This window comes from Geospiza fortis, unplaced genomic scaffold, assembly GCF_000277835.1.
Source record: "Geospiza fortis unplaced genomic scaffold, GeoFor_1.0 scaffold488, whole genome shotgun sequence".
Classification (NCBI taxonomy): domain Eukaryota; kingdom Metazoa; phylum Chordata; class Aves; order Passeriformes; family Thraupidae; genus Geospiza; species Geospiza fortis.
Genome location: NW_005054365.1, coordinates 1423755 through 1438941, shown reverse-complemented (window position 1 = coordinate 1438941; position 15187 = coordinate 1423755). Strand labels below are relative to the sequence as shown.

At 39.8% G+C, this 15187-nt stretch overlaps 1 long non-coding RNA gene across 1 annotated transcript in view; it reads right to left on the bottom strand.

The window, feature by feature from the left end:
• Nucleotides 1-427: 427 nt before the first annotated feature.
• LOC115948235 overlaps nucleotides 428-15187 on the bottom strand; it is a 39293-nt gene continuing 24533 nt past the window's right edge. Inside the window, exons 2-3 of the long non-coding RNA XR_004082078.1 lie at nucleotides 6483-6601; nucleotides 428-543 (exon numbers count right to left, since the gene is read on the bottom strand). This is a non-coding gene — a long non-coding RNA (uncharacterized LOC115948235). The remainder of the gene's footprint in view (nucleotides 544-6482; nucleotides 6602-15187) is intronic.

Genomic DNA, 15187 nt, shown 5'->3' with positions numbered 1-15187 from the left:
TCTTCTGTAAATGTTTTATGGGGTTTAAAAGCCAAATGGTTCTCTACAAATCAGTTGGTATCACTGTACTTTTTCTAGACAGACTGGAACAAATCCACTCTTTGGAAAATTATACCTACCTTTCAGATGTCTCTTCTTGTATACTAGACACTGGTTGCATTGCACTCAAAGGAAAGATTCATAATTTTCTATTAAATATTTCTTTGTATTTTCTGTGAGATTGAGTTTTTTGAGGTTGCTACTTCATTTTAACGACACCCATGACTTCCCTGTCCCTTACAAGACTTAGCAGACTCCGACTTAGATTTAAATCCATCACCTTGACTCAGCAAAAACCCAGATCTTCTACAGCAGCTCCTGATGGTTGCTGGGGCTCTGCCACATTTATCTAACCAGTATTTTTTTTTTGTTTTTATCTCATACTTACCAGTCAGTTGGAGAATCTCACTTCAATGGTGGAATGGTGCAGGGACTCAGACTCTGGTTAGTGACAATGATAAGAAATCCAAACCAGGAAAAAGCTCCAGGAGGGGTTTCTTGGACCTGAATGAAAGAGCAGATTGATTAAGGTTAGCTTTTCCTCTCATTTAAAGGCTGTGGTGAATTTAAGTTTACTCATTTCACATTATTTCATATGTAAATTAAAAAAAATTTGTTCTGTATCCCATATGTCCAAGAGCTTAGGAAAAGGGAATTATGATTTCACATCCAATGCATGGTCTGAAACAGGGTGTGTATGAGTTTAGTGTGTATTTGAATCTGATCCTGGTCAGAATATTTCCCAGGAGCAATGTTTAATACAGGTTTCAATAATGTGTTTCTGTTCATTTGGGGGTGATTTAAAACCACGTCTGGAGTAAGCACATGTTTATTAACTGTTGTTTGGGGCACAGATATTTCCTGAATTGGGCTGTAGAAGAAACCAGAATTTTTCAAAACCAAAAGCAAAATTCAAAATAATTGCTTATATTTGAAAAGCAAAAAAAAAAAAAAAAACCCATGTCTGAGGTCAAAGCTCCTCCTTTAAACTTCATCACTGGGGTATGTGTTGTGAATTTACAGTGCCAATTTTGAAAACTTTTAGGCATAGTATTTTCTTTTTTTTTTTGTATTCAAAATTTGAAAAAACAGTTCTATATGGAGAGCACCTCCATAACAAAAAAAAAATTTGGGAAAAGGGATACAAATTCCAATTTATTGCTTGTCAGAGTCCTCATGTTGGATTTAGTTTTAATGAAAAGGAAGAAATACACAATTATTAAAAACAAAACCAGCAACGATGATGTAGAAGATATAGGCAACTTTAAATTTCATTGTTTGTTACTTATTCCTGAATTTTCATTCTTCCTCTATATATTTTCAGAGAATCTACTTATGACAAGTAGCTCTATATTATGAGCTAATTAAATTTCAAAACTCCAGTCTGGTGACACTTACAGGATATTTAACACTTTCTCAAACTGTGACAGAATTTATATTCATGGATATCTTTTCAGGAACCTAATTTTAAGTTTAAAAATACTGACTCATAGGCTTCTCAATATGTGTGAGAGATGTCCTATGGAACATTCATAAGATGACAACAAGAATAAAGGCGTTAGGTTAAAAAAAAATTCTTGGAGAAATAAAAACCTATCAGGAAAGGTATTAATCTGCTCATGTCAAACTGCCCTGAGCAACCTGAAACCTCCTTAGGTGAGGTTTTTACCCAAAGTGTGTCTTGGTTTGTACAGATTAACTGAGCTGGAACTCACAAAGTCTGACTTAGCATGCCCTCAATTGAGGATGCACTTGCTAGGACGTAGTCAGCAGGAGGGAACCCTGGTTATTAAGATTTTGTTATTGAACCAGGCAATATCACTTTGTAAAAGTTTTGGAGCTCCCTGAGTCCAAGAAGCAGGATAAATACTCCCCATGTAAAGAATTTTACGTGTAGGCAGCATTCAAGGTACCTGGTGCTTGTCATATTGACCTGGATTCAGGTGATAACACAATATGTGGTTTTGTTATGAGCCAGAACCCCAAATAAAACTCATAAAAAATAATTTAAGTACTAATAAGAATGGTATTTTTTTAAAACAAAAAAAGTAAAATATTTATAGAGCAGCCCTTAGAGTTGTGCTTGCAGAGAGAAAGGCCGAACCAAATCTGTTTTTTGCCAAAAAGCTGCTTATCATCTGAACTGCTTTGCAGGATTTTAGAAATTACTGGGTTACTCAGTAGATTTCTGAAAGCTTGAGAAATCACACTACAACATTTTTTGGCAAATTTTCCATCACTTGGTTAAATTGAAGAAATTAGAGATTCTGCTTTCCTGGGCTTTTCAGCACCTCCTCCTTTCAGCCCTCCTACAGATTAAAAATGGCATGATACAGCAAGACTGGCCAGGTGAAAAAATATGCAGAAACATGTCTCAGAGCTTTATGCTTTCAAACTCCAAAAGACAGGGATGAAAGCTCCAGACTCGAGTGCAGCCATGCCTTTAGCCCCAAGATTGTGTGTAATGTCCAGCTGAAAAATCTTCCCTTCAATTTGAAGCTCCCAAACTGCTCCCCTCTGCCTCCTCCTCACTGCCCAGCTCCTCCAGCTTTAATTAATGACACAATTATGTACCTCCACCACAATTTAAGAGACCTTGCTCTGGCACTGTGCAGGAGCACCTGGAAGAAGACCTCCAGACAAATGAGAACTGTGGTTGCTTTTTCTGTGTTAAGCCTTCTGTAAAAAGTATGTGGACATATAGAAGGGTCATTTCAGACTTCTTAAGTGAAATCTGTACTTGCATTAATGGTCTTCAGCAGCTGACATAGGTTGAAGAGGAACTAGCACAAAAAAAGCTCAGATTGATTTCCACCTTTACAGTACACCCTTTCCTATCCAGCCTCTAAGGACAGAGCCTCCCCTGCCTTGTCCATGGGCACAATTCAGCAGTTCCAGTGAGTTATCAGTGGCCAAAATCATGTATCTGGATATAATTTATTTGTGTTGCCCTTAATCTTTTGATATGGCCTTCATGATTTGTTTTAATTTTCAGTACCCCTAAGCTGGTCAGGCAGCCAGATTAGATGATCAATGGAGTTCCTTTGCAACAGAAATATCCTGTTCTATCCTATCCTCTCCTAAACTATCCTATCCTATCCTATCCTATCCTATCCTATCCTATCCTATCCTATCCTATCCTATCCTATCCTATCCTATCCATCAATTTCCAGCCCCAAATTCAGATCAGTGCTTTATCAAAAGCTTCCTGTCTTCCTCTGGAGCTTCTTGCCTCCAAGGACAGTTCTGGGAATGCAGCTTTAAGAGCCAGGCTGTGAGGGTGGGGGTGAGGTGCCTCAGCCTGATCTGAGAGGTTTTCTTGACATCCATCTGGTGTTGTGCCTTATCTCCATCTCCTGTACTGACATATAGATCCTGCTACATCATTTCTGTCCCTGACCACTATCAGTAGACTTCGATTTACTGATTGCCTTATCTTTGCCACAGCCTCATTTTACTCAATACACCCTGCAAGTTTTCAACCTCTGCTGGTCCCAAAAGGGCTTCTCAAGAGAGTGTGTGCCAATAAAATGTCTGGGAGGGGCTGAAATGTCCCAAAGAGATAGGAAAAGGCTGGTTCTCTGGCCGGTGACACAATGTTATATCAAAGCTGCATTGTTGGTAGGTAAATTCCCTTTTGCTTTACGGCACAGAAACCTCTGACTGAGTAAAGCTAAGCTATTTTTTTCTCCAAAGGAAAGGAGGGGGACCATGTCTGTAAATTGTTTTATTCTGCTTGTTCCTTGGCCATCATTGTTAATCAGACACTTTTAACTGAAAAAAAATACTGAAAGAACCATCACTGTGGCCTTAAGATTAGAGAGGGGAGGTAGGGGAATCTACAACACCTCTCATGACTGGATTATCGCAGATCAGTGCAAACTGAATAACCAAATACTTTATTTCAGTCTCTTTTACCTTTCTTTCTTTCTTTCTTTCTTTCTTTCTTTCTTTCTTTCTTTCTTTCTTTCTTTCTTTCTTTCTTTCTTTCTTTCTTTCTTTCTTTCTTTCTTTCTTTCTTTCTCTTTCTTTCTTTCTTTCTTTCTTTCTTTCTTTCTTTCTTTCTTTCTTTCTTTCTTTCTTTCTTTCTTTCTTTCTTTCTTTCTTTCTTTCTTTCTTTCTTTCCTTCTTTCCTTCTTTCCTTCTTTCCTTCTTTCCTTCTTTCCTTCTTTCTTTCCTTCCTTCTTTCCTTCTTTCCTTCTTTCCTTCTTTCCTTCTTTCCTTCTTTCCTTCTTTCCTTCTTTCCTTCTTTCCTTCTTTCCTTCTTTCCTTCTTTCCTTCTTTCCTTCTTTCCTTCTTTCCTTCTTTCCTTCTTTCCTTCTTTCCTTCTTTCCTTCTTTCCTTCTTTCCTTCTTTCCTTCTTTCCTTCTTTCCTTCTTTCCTTCTTTCCTTCTTTCCTTCTTTCCTTCTTTCCTTCTTTCCTTCTTTCCTTCTTTCCTTCTTTCCTTCTTTCCTTCTTTCCTTCTTTCCTTCTTTCCTTCTTTCCTTCTTTCCTTCTTTCCTTCTTTCCTTCTTTCCTTCTTTCCTTCTTTCCTTCTTTCCTTCTTTCCTTCTTTCCTTCTTTCCTTCTTTCCTTCTTTCCTTCTTTCCTTCTTTCCTTCTTTCCTTCTTTCCTTCTTTCCTTCTTTCCTTCTTTCCTTCTTTCCTTCTTTCCTTCTTTCCTTCTTTCCTTCTTTCCTTCTTTCCTTCTTTCCTTCTTTCCTTCTTTCCTTCTTTCCTTCTTTCCTTCTTTCCTTCTTTCCTTCTTTCCTTCTTTCCTTCTTTCCTTCTTTCCTTCTTTCCTTCTTTCCTTCTTTCCTTCTTTCCTCTTTATTTATCTGATTCTACCTCAGTGCTCAGCTGCAGGAAACAAATAAATAGAAGATCCTTACTGAAACATAAAATGTGAGTGTGACTAGTGAAAAGAAAGAGAGAAACATTTCTAATCCTGGTTTATATAACACTGGTTTCCAACATGTTGCAAATCTACTTCATGTCCCTTTAAGAATACTCTTAGTTTATAAAAGCCAACGGCATTAAAAATACAGTAATTAACATGTTCATAATGTAAATGCTAATAATTTAACATGTCAAGCATCCTCATCCCCTACTGAATCAATATGAATTATTAAAACCGACTCTTTAAGACCTTTAAAATCAACTCTCAAAGCATGCACTAACAATTACACCGTTGGCATACAGGAGCACCAAGTTACAAATTCATGTGTAAGACTGTCTGACACACTCGTTCTCTTTGATGCAAAAAACCAAAAGCCAAGAAAAACCTCCCCCCAAAATCTTATGTTTGGAGCTGCATAATCTGCATGCATAAGTGAAATTTTGTGGCTTTTTTCTCTGAGATTTTCTAAGTTTCTTAGACATAAACCTTATTGAGAGGTTACAATTTTTTCCATTACGAAGTTGTGTGACAATCCAAAATGTTCCTGAATCAATAAGGAACATCAAAATAATAAAAAATTGTTCTAATAAAGAAAAAGTTCCTAGATTTAGACCAGTTTCTCTCAAGATTATTAGTCATGAAGAAGACATTTACAAATTGATTTTAAATATTATAAAAAAAGCATAGCCCTTAATGGTTATTCCCATGTTTACTGCATAAAAAAAAGAATAAGCTTTGGGTTTGTTTTTGGTTTTTTTTTTTTTTGGAACATCTGTGAAATAAAGATGGAATTATTAGACACATGCATCTCTTACCTCACAGCCCGCTCAAGACACTTTGGTAAAGGCTCACAAAGTCTCCTTTGTGTTTATATATGGAGACACAGCCAAATGCCTGCAGGAGATGGCTGTTTCCTGGTCAACCCAGTGAAAGAAGATGGCAGATATGACCTCTTTTTTCATTTGTTACAGATACAAAATAAAGTTTTGCAATTGAGTGCGAAACCCATCGCATCAGCTGTGTGTGGCTTTCAAAAACTTATCCTATCAAATTGTGCAACGCTCGTGTTAACGTCTTTCTCCACTTGAACAGTCAGATAATGGAATGGAGGCCAATAGGCCAGAGGTTTTTCCTTTGGGAGAATGTTCTGTGCCCAGGAATTTCACTGATAGATATTTTTCACAATGCCATGGTACCCCACTACAGCCGGACCAGAGTTTCAACCCCCTTCAGACCAGAGCACAGCCCCCCTGCTCTCCATAAGCCTGAATTGACTCAGACCAGCTGGGAATCCAGCCCCTGTTTCCTATTTCTTGATCCATCTGATTGTAGTTGGGAGTTAAAGCTGGGCAATGCTAAACCCCCTATTTACTGTGAGAAAGGAGGAAGCTAATTTCAGAGAGGTTAAAATTTGACAAAGTTTGTGTACTCAGGAATAGTTTGTGAGGGGTTATATGTCTGATACGAGATAAGAGCTCACGTACCTTACCTTCCTAGCACGAGAAAAAGGTCTTAAGTTCCTACTACCCCTCTTCAAAACAAAATAAAAACCAAAACGACTGACCGATCTGGAGAAGTTCGGTGCACTTCCTCAGATGCTTTGAGATTAGCACAAATCACAGGCAAAGAGGAGATGGAGGATTCCAGATCTGGGTCAGCTGCAGCTAGGGAGGCTTTTCACAGCTGTTGGGAGAAAAACAATTTAGTATTGAGGGACATGTCTCTCTTCCAGCCCCTTGTGTATAGCAAAAACCTTGCGCAAGAGGATGAAGAAGACGCATGAGAGATGCGAGCACAGTGCCACATTTTGTGATCTCTTAAACCATTCCAGCTGCACTTAAATTATTTTTTGAGAACTCAGAAGTATCATTATGGCAAGACCTACTCTGAATTCCTATTTCAATTTCCCAGTTTTCTAAGGCTACACAGTAATCAGCTAGATGGGAGCACTTGATGATCTACTAGCTCTTTCTGGAGATGAAAACAAGACACACTTCAAAGTTCTGCAAAAGATGAGAAAGCTGAAACAAAACTCTTTCTATATTTGCCTAGTTTATCTTCTCACTACCTGAATGTGAGATAACTTTTTTCTTTTTTTCTTTTTTCTTTTTTTCTTTTTTTCTTTCTTCTTTTTCCTTTTTTAAAATCTATAAGCCTTTGACTAATTTCCGAAGATAGAGATACAGAGTCTAAAGCTTCACTTAAATGCAAACAGAACTGCAGAAATGCAAAGCACAAACAAAAAAATAATTACAATGACATTAACTTTTAGAGGATATTCCTTCTTTTGCTCTTTCACACCACAACGCACATAAGTAGCAAGCATTAGGGTACAAGTTTACTTAAGCAGTCAGAGAAAACACAGAAAAGCAAGAAACCAAGCACCAGGAGGAATGCTTGGGAATAAAAGTGAACCTCCTCAGCCTTGAGCAGTACCAGGAAGTATGATTCAACTGAATTTTTAGTTTTCCCACTGAGGGGGATAAGATAATTGTCCCAGACAGATGAGTTGAGGCTGGAACCATGAAGAATGGGAAGGGAGAAGAGAGACAAACGAGGGAGATATTACAGAGGAAGGGAGTGCTCTTTGGAGGGGAAAGCTGAGTTGGTGACTGCAGATACAAGCAAATAGCATGATCCTCAAGCCACTGCTGGACTATAATTATGCAATAGAAATAACAGTGCTGAAGGAGAAGGAGAGAGCAGAAATCCCTTGAGGGTAAAACGCACATGCTGGAAAAAAGAATCTGCTGTAATGCATTTCAAATCCTACAAAAATAGGAGACCTTAGAGCCCGCCAGTACAAAACTCATCAGTAGTTCGGTGGGAATGTGAGATTAAATAATAAATCGTAGTTCATTGTTGTTTTTGCTATTTCTAAGATTCCTGATACTGTGAGTTGATGTCTACGACTGACCCTCCCAGGAGCTCACACTGCACTAAACTTGTCTTGCATTTGATGATTTGCTATGATTTAATTTTACAGAGATGTAAATGGGCACAGAGGTATCAGCACGTGGCAAAAGGATTATCATCTGGAAAAGCTCACACTCGTGACAAGGGAAGTGGACAGGACAGAAAACAAGGAAATGTACAATAGAGTTGTGATGAGGTCACTTGATCACGTACAAACCCAAACTGAGTCCCTTTAACATAAGGAATTGTCCTTTAGGAATAACAGAACATATTGTTCGTTTAAAGTCCATAACTTCACCCTCCCAAGATCTGGTTTTTAAGATTATATCTTTCTGTTCTTTAATGATGGTAATTTTCTCATTACCACATGAGGAAATTGGTGATGAAGTACAACCTTAAGCAGGCATGGCTATAATTTAAACAAATACAGTATCAAGGAAAGGTATTAACATACATAACAGCTTGGTAATGTTCAAGTTTTGAGTGTTTGCACTGTGCAAAGAAGGAACTAGGAAAAAAGGCTGAAATTTGCCTCATGATTTTCTGTCAGCTTTGAGCATCTACTTTAGCAGAGGCATGGCCAACAGTTTGTCATTTCCACAAAAGAGTTACAGTGAGTGACATTTCTATTAGGGATGCAGACATGGTGAGCTATACCACATCTCCAGTGACAAACTATCTGCTGAGAAGAAAAATCATGTGGTTGTCATGCATATCTGATCCTATAATTACACGTGTACATTTAGACACTGTTGAAAGAAGGGGCTTCTCTGAGAGAGAATTGTTCCAGCAGGACTGCACTTGCAAACCTCTGTCCATTTTAGGGAATGAAGACAGATCTTAAAAGATTTGTTAGCAGAATGGTCTGGTGTTCTTAGATGGGGAAATTAAAAATAGAGACAGAAAGGAAATGAAGTCAAACAACAGCTTGTTTAGAAGACAAGAATAAAGAAAAGGCCAATGTCCTTTGAAGGTGGCCACAGGTCTGAAGCGGATTAGCACAATGGGGCAACCTAGAAGTTTGCAAATTTGACTTTCAGCTGGATTAGTTTTGCCTATGGCAGACTTACAATGTCACCTACCATGAAATTTATTGTCAGGCAAAGGGGACCTGTCACCTCTGAAAATCAACCTGTCTTTATTCCCTTCTTGCCTTCAAGACTCTGCACACAAATTTAACTTACATCAGGTAAGTTAACTGACTGCAGAGTGCAGACATACAGCAAACTTAAATTGAAGCTGTAAACCTCTTCTGGTTCTTCTGCTACAGTGAACAAAAAAATCAGAACTTTTCTCTCACCTGTAAGTTTTATACACAAAATACTCATTGTTTATTGTATATCAGTGAAGATCTAGGTCATAAATACTGGATGGGGGAACGTAGAAGGAAGAGTAAATTTCAGCAGAGCTGTGTCTCATAATTCTACATTTCATGGGAAAGCTTTCATTGAACTCCATCATCCTCATGAGCTGTGGTGGTCACTCTTCCAGTATGTGACATTAAAAGCAGACTCATTCCAGCATCTGATCCTGTTAGGACTATGAAAAAAGACATGAACAGGACGTTGCTATCACCCCTCCTGACTGATGAAAAGGAAAATAGTTTTTATGCTATTTTTGAAATGTGCTGCATGCTGCTGTTACAGAGTTTGGGGGTGAAAGACTGCCAAGGCAGTCACTGCATTTACACATTGGGAAAATGAGGCATTGAGAAATGTCTAAATGTCTGCTGGAGTAGAAAGAGAGGGAACCAATCTGCCTGAGCTTGGGCTTGCCTGGGGTTCCTTAGAGCCCTTCCCAATTGTCATGACTTTAGAACTTGTCTATGTGAAAAGAAGACTCAAGGAGACTTCCTGGTCTCTTTGGAGACTTCCTGGTCTCTTTGGTGCATTCCAGTGAAAAATAGGAACTCCAGGTGCCGCACTGTCATCAGCAAGAGGTCAGTCCTCAATTCTTGCAGGCAGGCCAGCCTGTGAAGTCTCTGGTCCATTCTAACAAGGACCTGAGGGTGCCAAGCCATGAAAAATTTCAAGATGAGCTTCAGAGAGCAGAAGACTTTGGGGAGAGTTTTCAGAGCAGATTAGGAATCCTTCAGGACTCATGCACATGTGCTACTCTGAAATTGTCATGACCTTGGTCTTGTCCAAATCCACCACAGTCAGGTCTGTGGCTGCAGATAAAGGCAGAGTAAAGGAAGCCAAGTGAGATGAGTCACCCTGACTGAGATTAAACCTGGTCCTGGGATGTTCCATGTGTTGGAACCAGCTGATGGCAGAGAAAAGAAGCAGAACGCACACACAGATATTTGGGCTGTCACTGCATGAAGGATGCTGAGGTGCTGGTGAAGGATCTAGGAGGGGAGACCTTGTCTACAGCTGTTGGACAGGAGGTTGTAGCCAGGTGGGGGTGGGTCTGTTCTGCCAGGTAACCAGCGACAGGACCAGTGAAAATGGCCTCAAGTTATGGGTATTAGGGGAAAGTTTCAGGGTATTAGGAGAAATTTCTTGTCAAGCCCTGGAGAAGGCTGTCTGGGGCACTGTTGGGAGTCACCACTGTTGGAAGCGTTCAAAAGCAGGTGGATGTGGCACCTGGGGACATGGTTTAGTGGGGAGCATGGTGGTGCTGGATGGTAGAAATGATTCTGTGATTCTTTCCCACACCTTTCTTGGCCAAATGTAGTGTCAGGGAGAGAGCTTGGGGACAAGATTCCAGGGAGCAGAAGCCACAGGCTTTTCAATATTCTAGAGTACCAAGAGGCAGAGTGGCAGCTGAGAACTGGATGAAATGTACCACACTGACTTTCCTCTGCCTCCTGTGAGCTGACTCCTTTACTCTATGTGAAACAAATGTTTTTTTGTGGGACCAGTCATCAGGGCTAGGAGACATTAAATACCTTCTCCTGCTTCCCAGCAACACCATCCCAACAAGGAGGGATCATGACAAAGCCACTCCTCCTGCAAGGAAAATATTTCTTGTGTCTCTCATTTCTCATCTTTTTTTTTTCATTTTTTTTTCTTTTTTTTTTTTTTTGTTTGGTTTTGGATTTTTTGTTTTTTCTTTTTGTTTTTGTTTGCTTGTTTGTTTGTTTGTTTTATTTTCCAGAACAGGAGCCTGCACTAAACAATTTGTTCTCTTCTTACTGTGGCAGAGTTTTATTTACCCATCTTGCTGCTTTCCATGCAGGTTTTCAGGCTGGCCTGTGTTCAAAGGTGTGTCACACCCCTTAACATAAGCCTCACAGCTAGGTAGCAGACGAAATGTAAGAAAATAAAGATACTGCATCTCTGACTGTAACCAGCTCCATCCTGACCCACCTTCCCTCGCAATTTGACTTTCATCACCAAATCCTCTGCTGAAATATGAGCCCTAAGGACTCAGAGCCTCACACTGTAACAGGAAAACAGTGTACTTTTCTTGGAGCCAGCCATGTGTGACCACTCTGGTGTTTCACTTGGTGATTTTTCAGCTGAAAATATTAGGTAAAAGGGTGTCATTCAGGATGTGATGATGTCTCCCACAAATAATTTTCAAAAACTTGTTTAATCTTCTCCAAGAAAATTTTTCTTTTCAAAATTAAAAAAAAACCCACCTTCTTTTCCATCTAAACTATCAACATGAATGTTATTGCCATATAAGACATTGGTACAAATGAAATGTGCACAGTGATTGAAGAGACTTTGCTAGAAGTTGGTGATGAGCTAAATTTCCCCAGTTGTCTGCAGTTTTGTATAAAAGTTTAATTTCATTTTGGTTTTCTTAAAGTCATAGAACACTTTGGGTTGGAAGGGTCCCTAAAGACCATCCAGTTTCATCCCCCCCTTCCACAAAACTGGAGCACCTTCCACAAATCCAGGTTTTTTCAAGCCCTGTCCAACCTAGCCTTGTCCAGAAAAATGTCTCTTTTGCTTTTACCTCTTCATTTAGCTTTCCAAAGTACCAGCACAACACACATGCACAGATAGATGACTCCAAGGAGCAAAATCTTCAGGACTTTTCATGTCCTAAAACAAAGAACTTAATGACAGTTTTTAACCACAGACCTATTGAGATTTAAAAGTCCTACCCACATTTTCCTGATTTTTTTTTTTCCTACCCCGGCTGCACAGCTGGGAGTCTGGCACCAGCAGGGTTTTATTTTCTGCTCAGCTTCCAGCAAAATTATTCTCTTGACTATTTTAACAGTTTTGTTTTGAGGGAAGGCCGTATTGGTTTTGACTCTTGAGGAAGGATGGGCAGTTTTCAGCAGAGAGCCCCAGGAGACATTTGTTTGGCACCTCTGCTGTATCACAGGCACTGGTTGTGTGGATGCTAATATGAGGGGTAGCTTCCCTCTGCCTGCATCTCCTCTCTTTGAAAGAGCAGACATGCAGCTGTCATCATTAGGCTGCAGAAGAGCTATCAATTAGAGCAACTCGTGAAATCCCTACCAGCACCTCAAAGAAAGCTAGAACAAGCACATTTCTTCCTATTTGCCATTCTGTTTCCATGTCCGCTGAATGCAGAGGCTACTGAGGAAAACAGAAACATAACTGTCTCCTCACTTCAAGTGAGATCATTCAGTTCAGTAGAAAGGAAATAAACAGCTGAGAGAGCACTGAAGTGGAGGTGTGTTTTTTCCTTTGGAACTGCTGTTTAAAATGTGTATGCAGTGGAAGATGTTTATTTACTGCCTTTAGAATAGCTCTTGCACTCAGAGTGAGTTTTATTGTGTTGCTCTCACAGTCCTCAGAGAACAGCAGGGAGTACATACATTTTTCACACAAACCTTTTTGAGAAGCCTCCTGAGATTCAGGCCTTTAACAGCTCCTCTCCATCTCTTGGGTGCAGGAGGACATGTACCACCACCTTCCTTTCCCTGAAGTCTTTAAGTTTAGTAAATTAAGGAAAGCTCTTAAAAAAAAAAAGTAGCAATATATCCTCCTTTTGGAAGAACAGTAGACAAGTGGCTTCAGACAGTGGTGTAAGATAGAATATTTGATGCAGAGCTTTCACAATGCTGCATCCTCCCATCCACCTCCCTCAAAATTTCTTTGGCTTTAAGGGCACGTGGTTTTCAAACATCTTTGCTGGTACTTTGTGCTCTGGCCTGCACCTTGGTGGGGACCACCAGGACACACCAGAAACACTGTGGTGAATTAAACCCATGGAACTATGGGCACACAAGCCATGTAGTCACAACTGGGGTGCAACAGGGAATCAGGGATGAGCCTCTGAGAACTCCAAATGTGCTTTGCCAATATTTCCCTGCCTGGTGCTGCAGCTTGTCTTTGAGCAGCACCAGCCCAACATGGGGCTTGTTTGAGATGACTTGGGACAAGCTGGTTGACTGATTTCTTACTCTTTACAGCAAAGTATTTGAGTAATTGGTGCAGCAGCTCTCCAAGTGGAGATTTTAGATGATCCTGGAGGTAGCCCAGCTCAGAGTCCCTGCTGCGCCCAGACCAGTCCACAAACACTACATATGCATGCAGGTTTCCATAAGTAAGGCACTTGTGAATTGTCAATAGAATGTGTCCCTACAGATACAGAAATTGTCACACAGTGTATAGTCCTGCACTTAGCTTGGAGTCACAGTGTGCATATTTCCAGCAATTCAACAGCAATGGGTCTGGTGTGATCATGTAGGACGTTTAGTGGCTGGGTGTAAGGACTGAGGAGAACGGCAGTATGGTGACTGAACTGCCCATCAGGGTCATCACTCTTCTAGCTGTTAGTGTCACTCTTAAAAGCACAAGGAGTTTTCCCCTTTTTCTTTTAGAATGTGGCGTGCCACCAAGCGTCTTTGTCCAACATCAGGTCACTTTATCCAACATTATCTAGAAGAGTGCAAGTGCCATTTTTTGTGTAGTGCTTTAGAAAGTAGGAAAGAAGTCTGAAGAACTTCAGCCCTTAAGACTCAAGTTATTTTCAAGGTACTGAGGAATTAAACATGAATTGCCTGAAGCATCTTGTATGTTCAAGCAGTTCTGTATTATCTCATGGAAAAGCCAAGCACATAAACGTGTGTGGGTATGTCTGTGTGTGTGAGCATGGAATGAGAGATATTAATGATATATCTGAGTAAAAAGAGAGAAAGGGGATTCTTTTTCCTAAAAAATTAGACTCTGCATTTTCTCAGTGCTGTGCTATTCCAGCTCAGAACAAATTCCAGAAGATGAATTCACTGAAAAACTTTTTTTTCCCCCCTTGGCCTGGAACCTTTCAAGAGTGTTTGGGAAATGCCATGAAGGAATTTGCATTCACAGAGCTCTCCAAAAAGTGAAAAATGATGTTTCACACTCCCCTGTGAAGAAACCTGACTATATCTGTGCTAGGGGAGATGGAATATGTAACACATACGTTCCTGCAGGAGAGGAAATTCATTTTAGTTAATGGAGAACTCAAAAATCAGGTGCCAAAGACATTAATCAGCTAAATATCTTTCCATGGTGTTGGTTTTACCCACCAGCCTGTGCTCCTTAATGATTCCATTTAGTGTGTGTAACATTTACCAGCCAGGACAGGGTCAGAACTCAGGTTAGAAAGCTGCTGCCAATAGAAGGTGCTGGGTCCTGCCATTAAATCAAAGCATTGGTTCCCTTCCTATTACCCTGAGGATGATAAAGGATCCTTTTTTTTTTTTTTTTGACAGGGAAATATACGTAAAATAAATAAACTGTCAGGACTGACTTTCTTTTTTTCACGGCTTTGTTAATATATGGGAGCAAGATGGAATTAAATGGAAATGTGGCTGAGACACGACACTCTGCTGCTCTGTCAGTCACAGGTAATGTACGGTGTAACATCCCTATGAAAATACCACAGAGTTCAAGATGAATGGGGCATCATTCCAGCATCAGAACCCATGAATTCAAACTGATTTTTTTTTCTCTCCTGTCCACTGGGTTAAGTAATGCATAATACTGAATGCATCCCTTCCTAGACACCAGAGAATCCACAAAATTCCCTTGAATGAGCAAAGACTTCTTCGCTGTTTTGAGTTTAAAGCATTTCTGACTTTACCTTTCTTTTTAATTTCTTTTTTTTTTTTTTTTTTTTTAGCTGTGAATATTTAATTTGTTGATTTATTTTTTCCTCTTTTTGGGGGAGTGTTAATCCAGTGCTTTCCACGAGTCAGCTGATTGTTACCACGGATGCTGTGAGGACTTTGTATCTCAGCATCTCTGCTCTGTCAGATCTGCAGCTGATGAACAGATCCAGCAGTTATTAAGTGGGACTGACAGGCACAAGGATCATTCAAGCCTCATTTCCTGAAGAAACCAGGCTAAAAATTGTTCAGTAATTATCCTTAATTGTCCAGGATGAATCTCCACTATTCAGTGAGGAACATTTTATATATTTATGTTTTGGTGG